We start from the raw sequence: 25803 nt of genomic DNA, 5'->3' as shown, positions 1-25803 counted from the left end.
TAGGAGGGAAAGGGAGAGAGAAGGGAAATTGCATGGAAATGGAAGGAGACCCTCAGGGTTATACAAAATTACATACAAGAGGAAGGGAGAGGAAAAGGAAAAATAATACAAGGGGGAGAAATTAATTACAGTAGAGGGGGTAGAGAGAGAAGAGGGGAGGGGAGGGGAGGGGGGATAGTAGAGGATAGGAAAGGCAGCAGAATACAACAGACACTAGTATGGCAATATGTAAATCAACGGATGGGTAACTGATGTGATTCTGCAATCTGTATACGGGGTAAAAATGGGAGTTCATAACCCACTTGAATCAAAGTGTGAAATATGATATATCAAGAACTATGTAATGTTTTGAACAACCAACAATAAAAATTAAAAAAAATAAAAAAATAAAACCCATGGATACAAAAAAAAAATTAACACTTAGCTACACTAATGAAGAGAAGGTATTACAAACATAAATGATGAAAGAGATAATATCACAACAGACACTACAGAAATACAGAAGATAATTAAAAATTATTTTGAAAACTTGGACTCCAATCAAATAGAAAATATCGAAGGCATTGACAAATTTCTTAAGTCATATGATTTGTGAATTCTGATATGAATCAGAATGATATAAACAATTTAAACAGACCAATATTAAGTGATGAAATAGAAGACACCATCAGAAACCTACCAACAAAGAAAAGCCCAGGTCCGGATGGATACATAGCTAAGTTCTACAAGACCTTTCTTTCTTTTCTTTCTTTCTTTCTTTCTTTCTTTCTTTCTTTCTTTCTTTCTTTCTTTCTTTCTTTCTTATTAGTTGATCATGACAATACAATTATCTTGACATATCATATATTTGAATCAAATGGGGTATGAATTCTCATTTTTCCATGTGTACAGGTACCAATACTCTTCAATTTATTTCAGGAAATAGAAAAAGTGGGAGCACTTCCAAACTCATTCCATGAGGCCAATATCTCCGTGATCCCAAAACCAAACAAAGACACGTAAAAGAAAGAAAATGTCAGACCAATATCTCTAATGAACATAAATGTAAAAATTCTCAATAAAATTCTAGCAAATCAAGTACAAAAACATAACAAAAAGTGCACCTCGATCAAGTGGGATTCATCCCATGGATGCAAGGTTGGTTCAACATGCAGAAAGCAATAAATGTAATTCATCACATCAATAGACTCAAAGATAAGAATCACGATCATCTCAATAGATGCAGAAAAAGTATTTAACAAAATACAGCACCCTTTCATGTTCAAAACACTAGAAAAATTAGGGATAACAGGAACATATCTCAACATTGTAAAGGCTATCTATGCTAAGCCCCAGGCCAACATCATTCTAAATGGAGAAAAATTGAAGGCATTCCCTCTAAAAACTTAAACAAGACAGGGATGCCCTCCATCACCACTTCTATTTAACATAGTTCTTGAAACACTGGCCAGAGCAATTAGACAGACAAAAGAAATTAAAGGGATACACAAAGGAAAAGAAGAACTCAACCTGGCACTCTTTGTTGATGATATGGTTCTATACTTGGAAGACCCTAAAAGTTCCACCAGAAACTTCTAAAATTAGTAAATGAATTCAGCAGAGTTTCAGGATATAAAATCAACACCCATAAATCAACGGCAATTCTGTATATCAGTGACAAATCCTCAGAAAGGAAAATGAGGAAAACTACCCCATTTACAATAGCCTCAAAAAAAAAAAACTTGGAAATCAACTTAATGAAAGAGATGAAAGATCTACCTTGCTCTTGGATAGGCAGAATTAATATTATAAAAATGACCAAAAGCACTATACAGCACTACCAAAAGAACTATACAGACTTAATGCAATTCTGATCAAAATCCCAATGGCATTCCTCAAAGAAATAAAAAAAAGCAATCATGAAATTCATCTGGAAAAATAAGAGACTCAGAATAGCTAAAGTAATCCTTAGAACGAATACTAAAGCAGGTAGCATCACTATACCAGACCTTAAACTATACTACAGAGCAATAGTAACAAATACAGCATGGTATTGGCACAAAAACAGACTGGTAAACCAATGGTACAGAATAGAGGACACAGAGACTAACCCACAAAATTACAATGATCTTATATTAGACAAAGGTGCGAAAAACATACATTGGAGAAAAGATAGCCTCCTTAACAAATGCTGCTGGGAAAATTGGAAATCCATATGCAACAAAATGAAATTAAATCCCTATCTCTCACCATGCACAAAACTCAACTCGAAGTGGATCAAGAACCTAATTAAACCAGAGATCCTGTGTCTAATAGAAGAAAAAGCAGGCCCTAATCTTCATCATGAGGGATTAGGCCCCAACTTCCTTAATAAGACTCCTATAGCATAAGAATTAAAACCAAGAATCAATAAATGGAATGGATTCAAACTAAAAAGTTTCTTCTCGGCAAAAGAAACAATCTGTAAGGTTAATAGAGAGCCTACATCTTGGGAGCAAGTTTTACCCTTCACACATCAGATACAGCACTAATCTCTAGGGTATATGAAGAACTCAAAAAGTTAAACACCCAAAAAACAAATAACCCAATCAATAAATGGGCTAAGGACCAGAACAAACACTTCTCAGAAAAGGATATACAATCAATCAACAAATATATGAAAAAAATGTTCATCATTACTAGCAATTAGAAAAATGCAAATCAAAACTACTCTAAGATTTCATCTCACTCCAGTCAGAATGGCAGCTATTATGAATACAAACAACAGTAAGTGTTGGTGAGGATGTGGGGAAAAACTCATACACAGATGGTGGGTCTGCAAATTGGTGCAGCCAATATGGAAAGCAATATGGAGATTCCTTGGAAAACTGGGAATGGAACTACCATTTGACCCAGCTATCCCTCTCCTCAGTCTATACCCAAAGGACTTAAAAACAGCATACTACAGGGACACAACCATGTCAATGTTTATAGCAGCACAATTCACAATAGCTAAACTGTGGAGCCAACCTAGATGCCCTTCAGTAGATGAACAGATTTTTTAAAAATGTGATATATATACATAATGGAATATTACTCAGCAATAAAAGAAAATAAAATCATGGCATTTGCATGTAAATGGATGGAGTTGGAAAAAATAATGCTAAGTGAAGTTAGCCAATCCCAAAAAAAAACAAATGCCAAATGTTTTCTCTGATATATGGAGGCTTATTCATAGTGTGGTAGGGAGGGGGAGCATAGGACGAATAGACGAACTCTAGATAGGACAGAGGGGTAGGAGGGGAAGGGAGGAGGAATGGAGGTAGAAATGATGGTGGAAAGTGATGGACATCATTATCCAAAGTACATGTATAAACACACAAATTGGTGTGAATATACTTTGTATATAATCAGAGATATGAAAAATTGTGCTCTATATGTGTAATATGAATTGTAATGCATTCTGCTGTCATATATTTAAAAATTAATTTAAAAAAGATAGTTCAACCTTGGTGATTGGATTTCATGCTACTGGGCCTACTCATAGCCTGCCTCTGCCACCTCAACCACTTCATTCATGTGGCCATAGTACAGTTCCAGGATGGCCAATGGCAAAGAATAGCTTATGTCAACTGGTCCAATTATTATATCCTTTGCTCACTACCTCTTTCATGGTGGATGCTTTTTGTTGGGCCATACTATTAACACCAAACTGTTTGTGTTCATCTAGATGCTCCTATCTCAAAATTTCTTATCTCTAATCTTTCAATTCTTTTAATTCCAGGCCCCTGAGAAGACAGGCCATTGGCCATTTCCCAGGTCTGTATATACTAGGCTACTTCTCATTCCACAAAAAGTTGATGACTAGTTGCATTGTTCACAGCTCTACTCATTCGAAAGATTTTTCCTTTCTACTTTCTCTCAAGGTTTTCCAGGAATGTGGTTATAATATAGCCATGGTTCATTTTTAGCCTCTACCCACATACAGAAGATACTCACCCAAAAACCAACTGTAGGCTATCCTCTTGTTCCATTGGCTATACAAGACCCCCATAAGACCACAGAATCAAGCTGGGGAAAGGGTGCTATTGCAATATATTATGGCTTGGATATTAGGTGTTCCCTGAAAATTTATGTGTGAGTCAATTCAGGAATGTTTATAAATGAAATGATTAGGTTATGAGAGCTGTAACCTAGTCAATAGATTAATCTATTTGAAGAATTAATAATCTGAATGGATTAGTGGGTGGTAACAATAGCAGTTTCGGTATAATTGGAGGAAGTAGCACACAGGGGACATGCTCTTGGGGATTATATTATCCCTGGCATCTTGCAATCAAGCTCTCTCTCTCTTCCTGTCTGTCATGAACTGAGCAACCTTCCTCTGCCACACCCTTCCATCATAATTTTCTGCCTCACCTTGAGTCCAGAGCAATTGAGTTGCTGAACCTCTGAAACCATGAGCCAAATAAACTAAACTTTTCCTCCTTTAAGTTGATTTTTGTCAAGTATATTAGTCACAGAGACACAAAGCTTGCTAATACATTATTGTCAAGGACGTGCCAGTTTGGGCTACTTGTTATGCAGTTTACTGTATCCTCTGTCCTGCTTGAGCTCCATTCCAGATGTATCATTTTTGTATTACAATAGACTAGTGATGAGCCTATACAACTTTGTGATTTGACATCTGACAGGACCCAGCTCATAATGTGCACTTCTATACCCATGGTCACTTGGTGCCTCATGGGGGGAGCAACCTGCCTCTAACAGTCCCAATAACTCACCAAGAGTTTTTCCTCAAAATGCACATAATTCTGTGCTGAAAATGGCATTGGCTTGCCCCAGAATTACAGGAGCCTGCATTGCTATTTACCCAATGGGATTTGTCGTAAAACACTATCTCTTGTGTAATCTGCTGGATTGTATGGCCCTGGTGGCAGGGCTGTTTGTACTGTAACCTGGACCTCCTCACTCAAAGCTGACAGGTTTCAATGTTATTCAGTATATGGAGGAATATTTGTATGTTTAGAATGTGTTGCCTCCAGAGCCCACAGGGGCCTACCATATACTTTATTCCTTCTTTGATATAGCAAATGTAAGATGCAGCAATTTTACTTTCCTTTGGAAGAGATATCTAGGGACCATGGAATCCCTAAAAACTTCACTGAAGTGTCAAATCCCTGAATTGTTACAGGATTTATTGCCAACCCTCTGGAAAACCGTGTCTTACTAAGGCCTTTAGCATGTTAGCTCCTTCTTGCTCATCCTACACAATCAGTATGATGCTATCAATGTAATCTATCAGTGGGCTGCTGAGGAGTCTAGATCTCTTCAGAGAAGAGTAAGACAAGATAGTTTGGAGAGTTAATATATCCATAAGGCAAAAAGTATAAATGAATATCATTGTCTTCCCTTTGGAATGTGAACTATTTCTGATCCTCACCTTTGGCTGTGCTGGGGGTTGAACCCAGGGCCTCACACATGGTAGGTAAGTGCTTTACCACTGAGCTACATCCCCGGCTTTCCTGATCCTCACTTCTAATTGGGATAGTAAAGAATGCACTCACCTTACTGATTGCCACACACTATGTGCCTAAAGCCTTATTATCTGCTCTATCAGTTACACAATGTCTAACAAACAACTACAATTGGGACCACTAACTGCTTGATCATGAACTCCTAAAAATCAAGGTAGGTAATCTAGAGCACCTGTAACAGCATCTAGAACTTAGCAGACATTCTTAAAGCATTTGGTCAGTGAATTAATAAATTATGAGTTTTAAGAAGATGCCTAATAATGTAGGTTGATTTAGATGAACGATCCCTAAGCTCATAGGGTCATTATGTAAATTAGTTACTATAAAGTATTTACAATGGTGGTTTGCACATAAAAAGCACTCAGTAAATCTAATCAATTTTATTTTTCCAGGTCATAGAGAACTATCAGATATGATAGAGAAATGTGACATTAGGCTAACTCCCTGACCAAAGGTTTAAATAAAGTAGGAGAGATGTGTGTTGTTCTATTTTTTAAATAATGTTTTGTTGTAGATGGACACAATACCTTTCTTTTATTTATTTATTTTTATGTGGTGGTAAGGATCAAATCCATTGCCTCATACCTGCTAGGCAAGTGCTCCTCCACTGAGCTATAACCCCAGCCTATATGCATTGTTCTTTAAAGTGAAAGTGCCTGGGATATTTTTCCTAAAGGTGTGAGATTTCCAAGGAAAACTCAAAAGAAAAATGATTTAAAAGCTGGAAGGACACAACTACTTATAAAAACAGATATTTACTCTAATGGGGTGGAGGAGGTCATTGTCATGGACTAATTCATTACCAGCACTATTATTTTTAAAATTATTTCACAAAATCTCAAAGTTGAAATTCTTGACACATGCTTTTCACTAGTAATAATGTAAAACATGATCTTGAAATAAGATGAATGCACCTATGCCCACTAGCCATCTCACAAAAGTATTTTCCATGACCTAAACGTCTGTTTCTTTATACAAATAAATACATTAAAAGTACATACATGGGGCTGGGGCTGGGGCTCAGTGGTAGCGCACTTACTGGCATGAGTGAGACACTGGGTTTAATTCTCAACACCACGTGTAAATAAATAAAATAAAGGTCTATCAACAACTAAACAATTTTTTTAAATTTTTTAGAAAAGTACATACATGTTTTTCATTTCTGACATAGGTTGGTATAAGAGCAGCTAAAGGAAAATATGAAGGTATAATGATAGAACACATATATCACAAATCTTCACCAGGGTATATCATTTTCTTGTATGGTACTGTGATTCAACAGGACTTGAAGCTGCTATCCCCTGGCATTAGCTTAGTGATCAAATTTTAAATGATCTTGATAACTCTTGGGGAATAGCCAAGTGACATAAAATTTTTCCCAACAATTGTCACAATGAGAGCTGTGAAACAATTCCAAGGAGGAATCCATACTTGCTACTTTTAAAAGAGCTAGAAATGGGGTTGTTGGATAAGATATAAACATGGTTTCTTTCATCTATAAAGACAAAAAATTCAAGCCACTGTAATGAGTTTCCTATGCTCATTCTGTTATCAATGTGCCATCTCACAGGCTTAGATGACCTCAAAACTTAGGAAATTGCCCTGTTGCTTTATTGCTGGTATCTCTTTCATTATAGAGCCTTCCAGAATAGTCACCAGACTGAATTTATTCTACCAGTGAGTCAGTTGCCTATTAGCACTTTTGACATCCAGATGGTTTGAGACAAAGGCGAAACCAGGGATAACTCCCAAGTGTAAGCAGTGGAAAGTCTTTTTTGCTACGGGACTGTAGTCTACTGGGCTGTGGGCCAGGGCATGGGTTTCTTTCGCAACATCCCAGCACTGCTGTGGCCTTTTCTATAACCCTTAGAAGTCAAGTCACCTGAGAGGCCAAGAGTTAAACTGGCTCTACAGTCTGAACTGTGAAGTTTGGAAGTGAATCCAATAGTCTGGATATGTTTCATGAATAAACAGAAATGTTCAAGCTTGGGACCCTAAAAAAATGAAGTTAATATTAGTTATAGAGGAAATCCTGTTTGTTATTTTTTTAAAATGTTGTCATTGATTTTTAAAAAGAACTCAATAATTTTTTAGTACATTAAAATGCTAAAAACACCCTTTAACACATATACACATGCACACACAGATAAAGAGTGTTTATAACCAAATAGAAGAAAATCATTATTGTCTTTGCTTTTAGGTACATTATAATTCAAAGTGTTTGTTCAATATTGTTCAAGCATAAAATTTTGCATCTATTTATGAAATGGGGAATGTTTATCTAGGTTCTAATGCCACATAGTCATCTTATGATTATTAAGATAAAGATAAGGAAGTGATAGCTGTTAAAATGTTTAGTTCTAGGGCTGGGATTATGGCTTAGCAATAGAGCACTCACCTCACACATTCAAGGCCCTGGGTTTGATCCTCAGCACCACATAAAAATAAATAAATAAAATAAAAAGTTATAAAATTTAAAAAAAATGTTTAGTTCTGCTGGGCATGGTGGTATATGCCTATAATCCCAGCAACTTGAGAGGCTGAGGCAGGAGGCTTGTGAGTTCAAAGCCAGCCTCAGCAGATTAATGAAGCAACTCAGCGAAACCCCGTCTCTAAATAAAATATTAAAAAGGGATCTGGGGATGTGGCTCAGTGGTTAAGCACCCCTGGGTTCAATCTCCAGTACTAAAAAAAGAAAACTTTAGTTCTGATTTTGGGAACAAATGTATCCCAATACTCATTACCTAGAATTTACACATAACGATGTCTTAGTAAGCCAGTGTTTAAATTTCTGGGGTACTAGATAATGATTTTCAACATCTTTGAAGTTGTGACACCCTATTTTTTGTTAGATTTCACAACTCTCCCTCCTGTTATATCATCCCTTCATGCCCAAAGGAAAAAAGTAATCTATTATATGTTATTTTAAAAACATTTAAATGAATAAGTTAATCTAATTTTGCTTCAGAGTTGTATTTATTGATGTCTTTGTTCTTTATAATTATCTCTTCTTTGATGTCTGAGCCACCATAAAGCTTAGGCCAGAATTAACTTCTCCTCTTGCTATATTCTTTTAGCTCCTTATACAAAACTATATTACAGTATTTTAATGCCATACTTTTGCTGGAATATTTTAAATCTTCCTCACTGACTTAAATGCAAGGACCATGTCATATTAATCTTTTTAAAAATATTTATTTATTTTTTAGGTGTAGATGGACACAACACAATGCCTTTATTTTTATGTAGTACTGAGGATCCAACCAGGGTCCCGCCCATGCTAGGCGAGCACTCTACCGCTGAGCCACAATCCCAGCCCATATTAATCTTTTTTTCCAGAATTTCTACCATAGTGCTTAATATGCAGGGAGAGTCAATAAATATCAGTTGAAGGAACTGATAAATGAGCAATGACCTTGGAGGCAGAAACATACCAGAATGTCAAAAGTACCAACCAGAGAATCATTATTCTAGAAGTTTAAAGATGTACTCATGTAAGATCCTCTGGCCTAGAACTCAAATCCAGTGAGAGAATAGATTAAAAAACATTTTAAAAACTGTGAAATCCTACATAAATGTGAACAAATGTCACCGTTGCTTATTACTTAGTAGCCTTCAGGGAATAGTTTCTGAATTTCTGAATCAACAGCCTGTGAAAACAAGAATGAACTTGACTCATTGGAATAGGAAGACCATGGAAGGATTAGTAAATGGAAGCAAGTTGACAAGAAGTTGTTCACTAATATAGTGGAAGTCTAGTTTTGGAAAATTAACCTGAGAACTTTTTAAATATTAATTTCTGTGTCCTGGTTTATAAATGACCATTTGTTCCGATGCTTCTGATTTGGATAATTCCACATAGCATTCCCAGAAATAAGTGTTACCAGGTATAAAACATACAGGCTTGATTGGTCAAGGAAATGTGTGTTACATTTGGATAACTCTACCAAGAGACTAAAATAACTGATGCATTTTGAAGTGACCATTGGTAGTAAGCTTCAGTGGTTCTGGAAGAGGCAATAAAAACATCAGGGCAATTTGACAAGCTACTATGGTTCAAATAGATGTTAGAGGTAGTCAAAGTTCACCAATTATGTCAATGATGCTGGATTCCATTAAGTCAATCAGTAACTAAGGAAATACTTAATTGAGATACAATCTCAAACTAGAAAAACAGGACAAATTAAAGAAGAAGAATAATCACATTTCTCGATAGTCACATGCTATCAGACGGCACAATCTGATGTCTGAAAGATAAAGCAGGCAAATTTCAAAAATGGAAAAAGAGGCCATGGGCTAGAGCATGAGTAGTTCCATAAAAGCAGTCAAATGGGGATCTTTCTGAAAAGCAGAGGATGTCCTCACAGAAGGGAATTGCCTAAAAACAACTAGAACATAGTTCCTTTGCTGCAAACATAATCTGCCCAAAGTTACACAGCTAATAAGTTGCAAAGTGGGTTTCTAAAACCAGGCTGACATCAAAGTCCATGTCCTCTCTCTACACTGTACGTTTTTCTGCCAGACAAGGTATAATCATGGTATATGCCAAACTGCCAGGCTGTATTGTTCTTTATATCCTTTCTGAATCCAGTTTCAGGAAAGCCATAAATCACGCAGCACCAATAGTAGAAATCTTTCTGTTTATTCATCCTACTTGTTAAACCCATAAATATGTATTTATGTATGCCAGTCAATAAAGAGTCTGAAGATGAACTCTAACCAAGTAATTGGGTTTCTGAATTCAAAACAACTAGCTGAAGTTTTGAAGTAACCAATCTATTTCTGAGCTAACAACTAAGTTGTGTGTTAAATTCTTCTGTATTTCCTGAGAATTTTAGAGAAATATGTATTTATTCATTCTTTTGTTTAACAAAAAAAAATATTGAGTGCTTGCCATATACCAGTCATTGTAGACAGAAACTAATAGAAAAATATTTCTGCTATTAAGAAGCACAAACCTGAGGAAGGAAGGGGGAAGTAGAAATAGATAAGCAAATAATTAGAGTACAATATGACATGACATTGATACTGGAAACTAAAAATATAATAAATATAGAGCTGCTACACTGGGGGAAAATCCCTATTCCTAATTCCTGATGTTTCCTTGAAGATGGAGAGGATTCCACTATTGTAGTCAGTATTCCTAAACTTCCTCCATCCCTCAACTCTTTCCATCCCAGAGGAGAGATGAATTAATATGATCCAAGTATGAAGAAAATAGGTATGGAACACAAGCCCCTTGTCTCCTCCCCACACATCTCCTTTCTTTCTTACTCCTCTTGTCTCCTCTCTTTTCTCCTTTACTTTCTCCCCCTCCCCCTCCTCTTTTCCTCTCCCCCTCCCATCCCTCCCTCCTCCCCTTCCTCCTCTTTCACTCACTCTAAACAGCCAGCTTGTCAACAAAGAAGATAACTTCTGTTCTTACATGCCCTAAGTTTTCTAGAGGCAGAGCCCTACAGAAGTCCAGAACTATCTGTGACTAGGGGTTCACTTTTAAAAATCCCTCTTGTACATAGATACAAACCACATGCTCCAACATTTGTTTTATCTGTAATAAATGCGTAAGTCTTAAGAGACAGTAAAGTGTTGGGTAAGTAGATTTCTTTGAAGCCAAACTGTTTATACACTGAATTTGCCACTCAATAGCTATGTGACTTTGGGCAGGTTACCTAACCTCTCTGTGCTTCAATTCTCCATGCACAAACAGAATTAATAGTATCCATACATAGAGTTATTGTGAAGAATTAATACATATGAGGTCCTTAGAACAGTGCCTCGAGCACTTTAGAAGTTTGAGCTATCATTACTATTATTATTATTTTAGCCTTTGTCTGACTTACTCTTTTATTTCTCAATTTGTTAAAATCTCGGGCAGGAAGGAGAAGTGCTACTTATTGGAATCCTCCAACAGTTATGGAAGTTTAAGAAATCTTACACAATATTTTCATCTATAGTTCTTAGCTCCATACTAAATAAAATTAGGAAGATTTTATCAGTGGGTGACAAATGCCAGGCCAAGTATTTGGCCCAAGCAGGATGAATTTGACTCCTATGACCTCCAAAGACTGGAAGACAGCTTCTAACTTGATTCTTAGAGATTATTTCCAGGTCCTTTGGGTTACCTGCATATTCCAGGGGTCCCTCCATGCTCTGGTCACTGTGGGTCCTGCTGTGGGTTTTGCAAAGTCCTTCTGGGAAAGGAAGGCTTTTCTCTACCTAGTCACAATGATTCTTATCCTGGGTTCAGACTTCAGGTAAACAACAGTATTTGGAATACAATGTGTAAAGAACAATTAAAGAGATATCTACATGATACCACAGGAATAGAAGAGTCTAGACAGGAAACAGATGGATTACTCCAAAGGAGTGATTAGAATTTAATGAAAGATTTATTTACAAAGTGTAGGTATAGTAAGGGATAATGAAGCATCAACACAAGAAACTGTGCTCGTTTCAGCAGCACATGTACTAAAATTGGAACGATACAGAGAAGATTAGCATGGCCCCTACACAAGGATGACACGCAAATTTGTGAAGCATTCCATATTTTTTTCTTTGATATAAGGAGGCTGATTCATAGTAGGATAGGGAGGGGAGCATGGGCAGAATAGATGAACTCTAGATAGGGCAGAGGGGTTGGAGGGGAAGGGAGGGGGCATGGGGTTATTAATGATGGTGTATTGTGATGATCATTATTATCCAAAGTACAGGTATGAAGACACGAATTGGTGTGAATATACTATGTATACAACCAGAGATATGAAAAATTGTGCTCTGTATGTGTAATAAGAATTGTAATGCATTCTGCTGTCATATATAAATAAAAAATAATTAATTAATTTTTTTAAAAATGAGAAACTGCTCCCACCCATAGACCTGACAGGGCAAAGAGTAGGAGTTACTACTAAAATTCAGAAAGAAAACTATAAAAGAAGGCTATCTGACAGGAACTCTGTTTTAGAAGATTAATGCAATCCCTGCCAGACCAAATCTCGGAAGACAGCAAGCTAGGGAAATATTGCTATAGTATCACTCTCTTTTGTCCTCCAACCTTCTTCCAGGGCCTCCCAATCCCTGGAATCCAAGCAAGAAAACCTGATTAATGTTATGCAAAAAGGTCAGGCTTTGAGGACACAGGGCAAGTTAAAAATGGCAGAGAGATCACAAAGCAAGCCAGCAGCCCAGAGCAGACTGGTCCTTACTGAGGATTTCAATGACCTTTTAGAGGAGGTAATATCTGAGTTAGGCACAGAAATGTAAGTAGGGTTTATCAAGTAGAGAAATGAATAATGATATTCCAGGCAAAGGGACAGCATATTTAATAACTTACAAACATAAAAAGAATATGCATGGCATATTTATAAAGTATTTCATTTGGCAGAAGCACTTTGATACTTTTGGAGAAATGAGCCTAAAAAGAATTGTCAAGACCAGATTATAAAGGCTCTTAAATGCCATGCTAAAGTAATTAGATTCAGTCCTGTAATGAATGAGGATCCATTCAAAGATTTTCAGAGAGAGATCATAACATGGCTATATTAAGTTAGAAAAAATAATTCCAATGGCAATATACAGGCTGGGCTAGAGCACTGTTGCCCAACATCATTTTGGAGATCTTTGCAATACCCAGGCAAGATGAAGGTGATTGGCACTAGAACAGGAACAGTGACTATGAAAAGAAGATTCTAGACCTGTTTTTTTAAAATATATTTTTAGTTGTTGATAGACCTTTATTTTACTTATTCATATGTGGTGCTGAGAATCCAGCCCAGCGCCTCACACATGCCAGGCAAGCGCGCTACCGCGGAGCCCCAGCCCTCTAGACCTGTTTTGAAGACAGAATTAATGGAACCACAAGGAGTGCTAGAAAAAGCAGGCTTTAGAGGAGTATCCAAATTTTTCTAGTTTGAGACACTAGGTATATGGTGATACTATTAATCAAAAAAGTGAGTTCAAAAAGGCTAGTTTTGTGGGAGACTACCCTGATTTCAGCTTTATACATACAACCTTTGCTGTGCCTATGGAACACTAACTGAGGAATGTCTAATTAGCAATGGATAATGGACTCTCATGAGGACTCTGGAGAGAAACCTAGGAGCCAGATAAATGGTTTAGAGGATAATTTATTTTTTGTAGCCTATGTAAAACATATCCACCAGAATTTTCTCAACTTCCTTAACTAACAAAGGAAAAAAAATGTGATTCATCATATAATGAAATAAACCACAATGAGAGTCAGAAACAAATCCACTGCTGATGTTCCTTACCATGGGAAGTGTTTTTCATTTGTTTGTTAGAAAAAGAAACTTATAACTCAGAATTGCATGGTAGTTTAGGAGTGTTCTTTAAAAAACAAACATTCCTCAGTTTTTAAAACTTTGCTCTTTAAATTTCTGAGGGCTGTTTGCTCTTTAAATTTTTAACTCATTCATTTTGTAAATAAAATCCAAGTTTCCCATAGCAGTTTCATTTTATTACATAAACCCATATCCCAGTGACATGCAATTATTCTTCAACTGAGGCATTTGCTAATACTCTGATCAGCAAAGTTACATAATAAATATTTACAGAAGGAATAGATGCATTGGTAGGCAAATGATTAAATGAGAACAAAATTTCTGTTAAAGCAATGTTGATTTTGTTGTAAACTTGATATATACATAACAGTTATGTAGGAAACATAATCAAGAGAGAATTAGAAACTGTCTAGTTCTGCTTCATCAGTGAAAGAAAGCCAGAACTATTTAGATGACATCAAGTTTCTTCTTTGTTTCCAGTTGCTTCAACCACTTTACAGAAAAAGAACTGAAATACTTTTCTTCCAGCTCCTTGCTAGATTCAATCAATATAGTTATAGGGTCTCACAATTTGACTTCTTTTATGTAGTTCCCATCACAAGTATTTTTTAATTTAGAAATATGGTTCTAATTATCTAAAACAAATGGAAATCTGCCATTTATAGCACATAATGAAGCACAACTGACTTTTTTCTCCTAACTTATCACATGACCATTATGTGACTTAATATGCCTACTAAAATTTTATGGGCTGAGGATGTGACTCAGTGGTATAGTACTTGTCTAGAATGTGTGAGGTCCTGTGTGCTATCACCAGAACCACAATATAATAACTAAATAAAATTATTGACTACACTTTTGTTATAATCCTCTTTTCAAATTTTTATTCAAAATATCTTTCCCCACCTCCGTACTGTTGTAGTTTCTTTGTCTTCAGTGAACAACATTAACACTGCACCTATTATCACTAATTTGCCCAGCCCTCTCAATCCATGTAATAAGTGGAAAGATTTCTTCCTAACTTCTGCCTCTCCAAGGAAGGGAGAGTAGCTGTGTGGAATCTAAAGAGGACTAGACCTCAAGTTCAGTCATGATTAGGCATTGATCTCTGAGTGAACAGAGCTTACTTCTAGATGACTGAGTTAAAGGTAACAGGAAGATACAAGGAGACTGAAAAATGTTTAACAAATTTTAAACTTTTGTTGATTATTTAAGACAAAGTGTTTTATTTGTCTCCTACAGGGTATAATCCATGTCTTAGTCATCTATGTATTTCTCTAAGCACCTAATACAATATCAGTTGCCAGTAGAATGAATTTTTTCTTCTCTCTAATTTTTTGTATTATCCAGTTTTTCTTTAATGAATATAATATATAATATAATAAAAACTCCCAACATTTTGGGTTTTTTAATATTTATTTTTTAGTTGTAGTTGGATGCAATACCTTTATTTCACTTATTTACTTTTTATGTGGTGCTGAGGCAAGCACTCTACTGCGCTCTACTGCACTCTACTGCAGAGCCACAACCCCAGTCCCCAACATTTTGTTTTTTAATTAAATATTTTATATAGATATGTGATATTTTACATAGTACAAATCAGCCTTTCATAACTGTGGGTTCTACATCCCTGAATTCAACCAACAATAGATAAAACATATTTTTTAAAAATTGCATATGTACTGAACATGTACAGACTTTTTTTTCTTGTTACTACTACCCAAACAATACAGAATAACAGTTATTTACAGAGCATTTACCTTGTATTAAACATAACAAGAGATGATCTAAAGTATATGGGATGATGTGTATAGGTTATAAGCAAAAACAACACCATTTTATTTTATATAAGACACCTGAATATCTATAGATTTGGTATCCAAGGAAGATCCTAGAACCAATCCTCCATGGATATAAAGGGACAACTGTAAATATGTATATATGTAAGTATGTGCATATATAATTTTATACATATATAAAATCATACTTGGAATTGAAGGAAATCATTTTAAACTGACAGGAATAAGTACATAATTCAATTTCAACATCTTATGATAAATTTGTTAGTTACAATACAGAATATTAAATAGTAACACTGGTGTTATTCTAAACAGATGGTTAGCAAAAACTGAAATGAATATTTTGGTTGTTTTCCTGTGACACAACTGGGTGAAAAGCAGAACTACACAGAAGTTTCATAATGAAACTTCAAACCGCATCAGACTTGTCTATTGTCAGGTTTTGTTACATTCCCTCTAACTCAACCCAGACTCCCTGAGGTTGGCTAACAGGGCAAAGTTTGAGTCAAAACCACGCCCTTCCTTTGAGCTTTAGGGTTGTACTTAGAATTCTTGGGGAAACCAAAAGAAATGACAGTTTTTTCCTCCAGATGTTGCAAGTCTGTCACTTTCAGTATTTATTCAAATTCCAAATTCAGTAAAACAAAGACAATTGCCTGGATGAGGGCTGGGGAATCCCAAAATTCTATTTTACTCAAAATAGGTGTTGATAGTTAAGACTCCCTAAAAGAGGGAATACATTAGAAAGAAGTTGGCAGAGAAGAGGGGGAAAGAGAGAAAGCAAGGAGAGAGGAAAAAGGAAAGGAACAAAGGAAGGAACCAGAGAGAAGAGTATCATACCAACAATTAGGATTAATCAATTCCATAGTCCTGAGACCTAAGAAGAAAAATTCATACCTGACCTAATGTTCATTTTTCTGGAGACTGCTTGTTTGAGGTAGATTTATTAATATATTGTCATTAAAAGGACAATTGAAGGCATAGAGATGACTCCAAAAAACAGAGGAAAAATCCCTAATGAATGTAGTGTGTGTTTGGTTGCTAACTCTACCATTTAAACTTTGCTACTTCAGCTATGCCTGAAAACAACAAACTTGAAAATAATTTTCATCTCAATTTCTCAGTTTCTTTGATTACATAATAGTCAACATTTATTGAATACTAACTTCATTTTAGGCACCGTGCTAAATATTTTACATATTTTTATGGGGAAACATTTATTCTTCACACCTGATATTTCTTTCTATGGGATTGCATCTACCACTATACCTATACCTGCCAAAATAGAAGAGACTTTGATAAGTTTGGGAAGAGGAACAGGGTACATGATGAAGATCAAATATAAGTGATGTTCTTTACCCCTTCTTCATTATCTTTTAGATACACCAGCCTACAAAAAGCATGTCTTCTGTTTCTGCTCTCAGCATGACCATTAGCTGAGTGGTAAAGGCCCTGCTCTACAAGGCTGGGAAAAAAAAAATAACAAGTCAAGTCTAGACTTGGATCAGATGTTGATCTACAAGAAGACTATCTCCTGATACTATTTTATGCAGTTCAGAAAGGTGAAAGTGAGAATTTCTTTGCTTTCAGTAAAACATGGTGGCACATGCCTCTAACCCCTGCTACTCAAGTTTGGGACAAGGATTTCAAGTTTGGGACAAGCCTGGATAACTTAGCAAGACCCCAGTACAAAATAAAAAAGTCTTGGGACCCCAAAAAATTCAAGTAGTCATACAATAGATGCATACCCATGTTTACAGTAGCACAATTCACAATAGCCAAGCCATGGACCCAGCCTAGGTGTCATCTGTTGATGAATTGGTATCTATATCCATAATGAATATTTATTCAGCTATAAAGAAGAATGAAATTATATCATTTTCAAGCAAATGGATAGAACTAGAACGCATTATATTGAGCAAAATAAGCCAGACCTAGAAGGTCAGTGTCATATGTTCTCTCTCATATGTGAAAACTAGAGAGAAAAATATTTTTTAAAATGACCTCATGAATATAGAAGGGAGAAGAGAGAAAAGGGGAGATACAGAGAATGAAATTAATTAAATTATGTGCATGTCTGATATGTCATAATGTATCCTGCTATTGTGTATAATCATAATATACCAATTAAGAAAAAAAGAGGACCTAGGACGTAGCTCAGTTATATAGTACTTGGCCTAGCACGTGTGAGCCCCTGGGTTCAATCCCCAATACTGCAAATAAAGCAAAAAGCAAAGCAAAAAAACTTCATCTATTTCATATGTCTGGACTATAAAAGAGGAGTATGTAAGAAAAATGCATGTCTGGGACAGAAAACAAAAAGGAAAAAGAAAAACATGTGAATAAGAAAGTAAAACAAAGATGATGCTCAAATCCAGCAAACAGTACTAGCCTTACCATATGAACAGAAAAAAAAAAGGCACCCAACTACATTATATATTGAATAAATTCAGATGAGCCTATCTAAAAATATTTGTGAAACAAAGGAGGGAAATATAAGACTAGAGCCAATGTCCTTTGATGAAGAAAAAAGATGTAACCACAAAAATAGTATTTAAGGCTTGTGACATTCAAAGTGTCAAGGGACAAGGTCTTGAGTAGTACATGGCATATGTCCATAGGAGCACAGGTTTCAAAAGCAGGCTTAATTCAGGTTTTTGCTGAATTAAATTACACTTGCAGGAGGTAGGTGTGTTAGTCCATAACAAGAGGCAAAGCCAACAGCCCCTGTGCCACAGGATTGAAGCATTGTTCCTAAGAATATCAGTGAGGCCATTTCACTAGAGATAGCCCCACTATCTTTAGCACAGCGTTGCAGGAATGTAGGACTTAATATGAAAATGGAAATTAAGAGATTTTGAGTATGTTAGATACAAGGGAAAGTACTTTAAGTAAAACCTACTGGCTGGGACTACCATCATATGAAGATTTTAAACTTTCAGGTTTATTTTTGTTGTCATTTTTGTTTTTGTTTTTGAGACAGGATCTCATTAAGTTGCTGATACTAGCCTAGAACTTGCAATCCTCCTGCCTCAGTCTCCTGGTCACTGGAATTACAAGTATGTGCCACCATGCCTGGTAGATTTGAAAACTTTTAGAAATCAGAAATATCATAAGTGCCACTCCCCCAAGAAAGACGATAGCCTGCAGAGTTGACTTCCTCCAAGATTGGAAGTAAGAGATTAGCTTCTTTCTTTATTTCTTTACTTATTTTTATGTGGTGCTGAGGATCGAACCCAGTGCTCTACCACTGAGCCACAACCCCAGCCTGAGATTAGCTTCTTTCATTTTTTAAAATATTTTTTAGTTGTAGATGGACACAATATATTTATTTATTTATTTTTATGTGTAAATAAATATATTGTGTCCAATATATTTGTGCTGAGGATTGAATCCAGTGCCTCACATGTGCGAGGCAAGTGTACTACCATTGAGCCACAACCCCAGCTCCACCCGCCCCCAGATTAGCTTCTTGTTGGGTGATTTCTACCGATTGACTTTCAGCTCACAATTTCTTGACTCTAGAAGATTGGGAGTGACTGACATGAAACTAATCACAGAATTGACCACTCGTCACACCACGGCTCTTATCTTCATCCAAGTCACAGTCATCTCTTTCCTACATTATTGCAATAGCTTCTCAAATGATCCTCTGCTTCTGCACCTTAGAGACTTTTCTCAGCAGAGCATTAGAGGTGATCATGCTACACATTTTCCAAAGGCAATCTCTTACATGGGAAGATCAACAGGCTCACCACTAGCTGATGTAAGACTGGGGTTCTATATTAGTAAGTCTATTGCTGCCATACATCTAAGTTAAATCCTCAGTTTTAGCCTTTAGCAGCTTAGCAGTTGATGACCATCTGAAACTTTCCTTTGATATCACATAAAGCACCTTTTCTATGTCCAAATTGGGATTTTCAAACATTTGTTAATGAATAAAGTTTCTGTAATAGTGTCAGCAGTCATTGACAGGATTATCTGTAAAATGTTGTTAGTTTATGCAATAATTTGAATATTTTATTTGAAATTATTTTATAAAAATGAGTGGAAAACAGAAAAGTAGAATACTAATACTTGTAATCATTCAAGTAAAACAAATATGGAAATTATTAGACACACTAAAAGCAGCAAATATTCAGCCTCAATTAAATTATTTTTAGAGAAGCTGGTCAATGGTTTAATTGCAAATTTAAGCAACAACTTTAAAGTATTTCTACAAAATGCAGCAATGTAGTGACAGACAAAAAAGACCCATAAAATTGTGAATTGGAAAACTGTCCAAGAAATAGTCCAGGAATTCGAATGCAAAGAGAAGTTTCACTTCCATTAGCTATATTGACAGGGTTACAATATGTGGCTTGATTCCTTTTCAAGAAAAAAAAGACTGATGCTTAACCTTCTCTTGAAAAAGTCAGCAATCTCCTATTTGATCCCCTACAAAACTGCCTGAAAAAGTCATTCTCAACAAACCCTTTCCAACAAATAAAATGTATTTGTTCTGATTACTAAATGTCCTTTCCACTACACTAAGAGCTAGAATTTGAAGATATTACTTTGGGAAATTCATATATATATATATATATATATATATATATATATATATATATATATATATACACACACACACACACATATACATACATATATATACATATATATGTATAATGTTTAATATATGCACAGAATATTTAGTAAATAACAGGAAAATACAACTTAAAATACTATGAGAGGCACTTGGGCACTGAGTCAGTGGACTCAAAGGGTATAGTAACAAACCAAGTTTCTCCCCTTGACAAAGAGCTTGCAGTTAGAGAGGCAGTTTAGTTACCTGTATATTTTTTCCCTCCCTGGTGCTTCTACACTTTCTTCCTTACTCACCCTAAGGCTGCCCCTTCGTCTTCCTGGGTTAAAACAGGAAGAGTAATATGATGGGGCAGGAAATGTCCTACCTGATTGACACCACTATGATCTGGTTACACCTAGCAGTGGCAAATGTTCAAAGCCAGCTCTTTCTAAGTGGGTTCAAAGCTGACTATTCTTTTCACAGTGCCTTCATGGATACTGCCTGTGTTATGGGTGAAGAATTTACCTTCTGCTGGTCACTTAAATTTCCTCCACAGCAGTGTAAATCAGGAAAACCACTTCTCTGTTGAGGTCACTTCACCTTGCTGAGCAGAACTCTGGGGTGAAATCTGAAGTGGTTCTAGACTATCTCAGTTCTGCTGACCACCCCTATTTCACAAGAAACACATCTTTATCCCTGCTTTCACTATAAAGGCAACTATCACTTGATGTAAGCTGAGTTCTGTCTTCCTCTATTTCTCTGCACTTTAGAAATACAGCTATAGTCTCTTATGGTGCCCATCTAAGTTAATTTATTTAAACTTCATCACCATCTCATCCACCACATCACCAATAGCATTTTTAGTGCGGTCCAAATATGGTTACTCCAACATTATGAGTATGACTTCTCTTTCTCTCCAAATAAAACATTAAAATTCCATGCCTTTTGTAGGTCATTAATTTATAAGATCGTGTGTGTGTGTGTGTGTGTGTGTGTGTGTATGAAGAGAAAAAGGGTTTTATAACTATCATTCTTTCATACCTTTGAAGGTCTAAAGGCAACAGGAAGGCCTACACAAAGATCTCTCCCCGACAAATAAATCCATACCAAGGAAGAAAAAAAAAAAAAACACAAAGTCCACTCTTTTCTCTCAAATAAATGTCCCAGAGAGGTGGTGATGACTAGGACAACTTTACTTGCTACTTCCAAATATTTTAGCGATAATCAGCTTTTTCATTCTCCACACAGTTTTGGCCCAGATACCCAGTTATGGGAAATCATATCTGTCACAGTAACTGCAAGCCTCTCTCTACTCTAAATTTAGCAGTCCATGGTTTTAGCAGTTCATCTGGCTGGATCCTCTTCTTCTAATGAGAGGGATCTAAATAACAGATGTGCCCTTGTAGGTGGTCCCATTGAGTCTCAGCTAGGACCCACTTACCTATATATGCTATGCTGGGTATGAATCATGAAGCTGTGCATCTACAGTGAGGAACCAGTGAGTGTTCCATACTGAGAGTAAGAATATGGACTAATTTAGGGTAGAAATGAAAAGTGGGGAAATGGCAAAGGGTGGTGGCAGGCATCCAGTTTCATTAATTTTTTTCTGTGAGTAAGGCTTTCACAGAATTTTCCTATGCATGAAGTTACTTGGCATGAATTTTGATAGAAATCTCACTTAGCCTAATGGTGATTGCCGCAGTCCGGCTGCAGCAAAATAACCGGAGGGTGACGAACGACTTGTGTAGATCAATACAGCAGGAGTGGAAGCCTTTTATTGTAGGACAGGAGTGGTATATATAAATTCCACACAGCTTATCTTAATTAGCATAAACTAGATACAGCAGTCAACCAATAAGAAATCTCCACACTTAATGGCTCGCTGGCGTTACTTCACAAACCACTCCCTCTGATATTTTGCCAGGCGCCATCCAGACTTGTTTACAGAATCTAACAGGTGATATGCACAGGTGTTGGAATTTACACAATTTGAATTGTAATTTTCACTCTTCGATTTACTAGATGTGTGGCCTTAGACAAGTTACCTGAGGAAGTTCATAGGGTTGGGGGTAGGGGACTTCACTTTTGTTCCTTGAGACATTTAAATATCTATTGAATTCAGATTCTTAAGCCCATGGCAATCTGATTTTCACCAAAGGGAGCATGTAGACAGGATTATTTGGTCAAAGAGAACCCCTGTCCTATTTTTATGAAGCTTTTATTCATTCCCCAAGAGTTACCAACAACATAAGAGATTAATCCAACCAAGTCAAGGCCATATCTAGAGGCTTCCAGACTAGAGTGAATATAGCCAGCTTTGTGTTTTGAAGTGGAAGGACAGAAGCCCTTGCAAATTTCAAGTGAGAATTTCACAATGCCCAGGGACATCCATGATTCAGGGCACTAGCAGGTTAAGACTCAGTTCATGAACAAGAAGAATCCCTAAAATCCTCAGATGTAGCATTTTGGGGACTTTACTCTAGTATTACACCACTGACCTGACAGCTACTTCCCTTGTGACTATTTTCAACACAAGTCCCACTCCCATAAATTTAGGCAGCACCCTCGAACTGGCACTGACTCATTTGTGTTGCAAAACCTTATGCAAGTTGCAAGCATAATAGAGACCCAGACATTCAATTCTGAGACAGTCAACTGACAGTCACCTGAAATAGGGAGTCAGAGTTGAAATTCTGAATTCAAATAATGAATAATATAATGTTATTCAGTAGAAATGAGTAATTTACTTCCTCATGTAAAATTTAATTCATTGAATATTCCTTCCACGATATCTATTTTAGAAAATCAGCACATAAGAAAACTAAAGAGAGAATAAGAACCACACAAGAGTAGGAAGGAATGGTAGGAATTAAGAAAAAGAAATTACACATTTTTGAACCCATAATAACTATACCTATGTAAGTTATCTTTAACTCAACCAATATAAATGACAACTTAGAATCCAACTTTATACTATGGAAAACAATTCCAAATAAGTTAAAATATTATAGAGAACATATGTAATAGATCTCTTATTTTAAACACACACAAAAAAATGATTGAGTTTACAATCTCAATTAGATGATCAGATATTCTCATTTCTATTTAATAACATTGGAAAAATATTTTACTGAATTTGGGTTGAAGAAATACTAAATTATCTTTGCTGGGCACCTACATGGCTTGGACTAGGCATGATTGAAATATAAAACTGAAAACAAACCCCTTTCCTGTGTCATCAATTTTTCAAGCTCATTAGTATCTCTACCATAGAAGACTATAGCTTTATTTGGACTTTCTCATTGTAGAGCTTCTTTCAAATGCCCACATTCTGACCTGTGCAAATACATGGAGGGGATGTAAGCAGCCGGGCAAAGTGATGCATGCCAATAATCTCAGTGACCCAGGAGGCTAAGACAGGAGGAGAAAAAGGTTAAGGCCAGACTGGACCACTTATCAAAACCCTGTCTCAAATAAAAATAAAAAGGGCTGGGATAGCTCAGGGGGAAAGTTTTCCTTTAATCAATTCCTAGTACTGGGGGTGAGGGGCAAGGAGTGGGAATCTAGACAAGGATGTAAGGGGTTCTAGATGCTTTGGCCACAAGTAATAGAAAACCTAAGAAAAAAGATTTAATAAGAAAAAACTTATTATCTCACATATGAAGTCCAGATGAGCGTGTGGGTTGTTTAAGTAATGTCACCATGGATCTAGGTCTTTTCAGTTTTCCTGCTCTGCCCTTCTCCAGGCGCTACATGCAGACACAACATTGTCTCTTCCTGTGGATCTTTTTTCATGAACAAACAAACCATTTCCACAAGTCCCCAGGAAGGCTTGCCTTTATGTCCCACTGACCAGAACTGCATAAGGTGACCTATTCATTTCTATACCATTCACTGGTGAGGGAGTGATTGGTGTGAGGAAGCACAAATCTGAGGGAAGAAGAGAGACATGAGGTTCTGTACAAAAGAGGAAGAAAGAGAATGGATGTTGAGCAAACAATACTAGTGTCTGTTCACACACTGTGGATCTGTGGGCTCCTCTGTGTTAACAGCCAAAATTAACTTTATTCTGCCTTGCTCAGGACCACACACTAAATAGTAACAGATTTTGCTAAAATAAACATAATCTTTGCGTCTTTCTTACTAGGACTACTTCTGTCTGTCTCTTTCCCCACCTGCTCCCACACATAGATACTTCTCCTGTATTTTTTTTTTCTTGACAGTAATCCTGGGCTGTCTTTGCTTTTCCATTAAGCAGACCTCTATTCCTTCATCCCATCATTTCTCTTAGGCATGTTAGACCACATGGAATAACAATGCAGTTATGTTCTTAACTTATAAATAAAGCTCTACCTTATAGCAGTACTCCCTGAAGCATATCTGTAAAACTTTAAGAATATACCATAAAAACAGAGGATCCTATAGTTAAGTAAGTTTGGGCAATGTTGCACATTCTTTCTTTCTCTTGTAGACTGTAGATTCAGAAGACTGAGAAGTTCTGCAGTTAAATAAACCAACTCAAAATGAGTTCTGGAATTAAACTGCATGTGTTCAAATCTGGTCTCTCTCTTTCCAGCTGTACAAGCTCAGTAATCTTCTTGTTTTCTCACTTGAGAAAAAGGGAGCCTAAAGGTGCTACTTAATTGAGATTGTTATGAGGAGTGGGTAAGATAATCCACGTGAAGCTTTCAGCACCGTGCTTTGAACATTCATATGTATTGAATACCCACTATGTGTCAAGGTGCCAGGTTTCATGGAGCCTACATTCTAATGGAAGAGGGAAGGGACAGATGATAAGGAAGTAAATAGGATAATTTCTGACAATGATGCGTACTATGAGAAAAATATAACATAATGATGAGATAAAGCATAATGAGGGTGTGAATAGCTGTTTCAGATGGGACAGTTAGGAAAGGCATTTCTGAAGAAGGCATTTTATTTGATACCTGAGATATGAGGAGTCTGGGGTCACTTTTCTCTTCATTCAGACATTTATTCAACATTCATTAAGCACTTACCAGAGACTGTTTTAAGTATTAGGGAAAAGAGCAATAAATAAAATCAGTCCAGATACCTGTACTAATGGAACACACATTTCAATATGGGAAAACAAAAATAAAATGGAAAATATAGAGTATGCCAAGTAGTTCAATGCTGTGGGGAAAAAGAGAAGAAAACAGGGAAAGCGTTATGGTTTGGTGTTCCCCAAAAGTTCATGTGTGAAACAATGCAAGAATGTTCAGAGCTGAGTAGACTGGGGGATATGACTCAGGGGTAGATAGTACTAGAGTGCCTGCCTAGCAAGGCTCTGCATTTGATCCCCAGCACCCCCACCACACACACACACACACAAAGTTCGGAGGTGAAATGATTAGATCATGAGAGCTGTAACCTAATTCATAGATTGATCCACATGAATGGATTAACTGGGTTGTAACTGTAGGCCAATACAGTATAGCTGGAGGAAATAGGTCACTGAGATCATCATGCCTTTGGGTTTTATATCTTGTCTCTGGTGACTGGGGAGCACTCTCTTTCTCTGCTTCCTGGCTGTCAAAATGAGTAGCTTTCCTCTGCCACACCCTTCCACCATGATGTTCTGCCTCACCTCAGGCCCAAAGCTAAGGATTTGGCTGACTATGAAC

The 25803-nt window shown here is 36.5% G+C and overlaps 1 long non-coding RNA gene and 1 other non-coding gene across 2 annotated transcripts in view; one reads left to right on the top strand and one right to left on the bottom strand.

Moving 5' to 3' along the window:
• Positions 1-25803, bottom strand: part of LOC125612069 — a 100360-nt gene that overhangs the window by 10956 nt on the left and 63601 nt on the right. The gene's annotated exons all lie outside the window — the stretch shown is intronic.
• Positions 11940-12046, top strand: LOC125612201. The gene has a single exon (XR_007342538.1). It is a non-coding gene; the product is annotated as a U6 spliceosomal RNA (small nuclear RNA).

The sequence above is a fragment of the Marmota marmota genome, unplaced genomic scaffold (assembly GCF_001458135.2).
Source record: "Marmota marmota marmota unplaced genomic scaffold, marMar, whole genome shotgun sequence".
Lineage (NCBI taxonomy): Eukaryota > Metazoa > Chordata > Mammalia > Rodentia > Sciuridae > Marmota > Marmota marmota.
The sequence above is the reverse complement of the archived record's forward strand: the minus strand, read 5'-3'. Positions and strand labels throughout refer to the sequence as shown.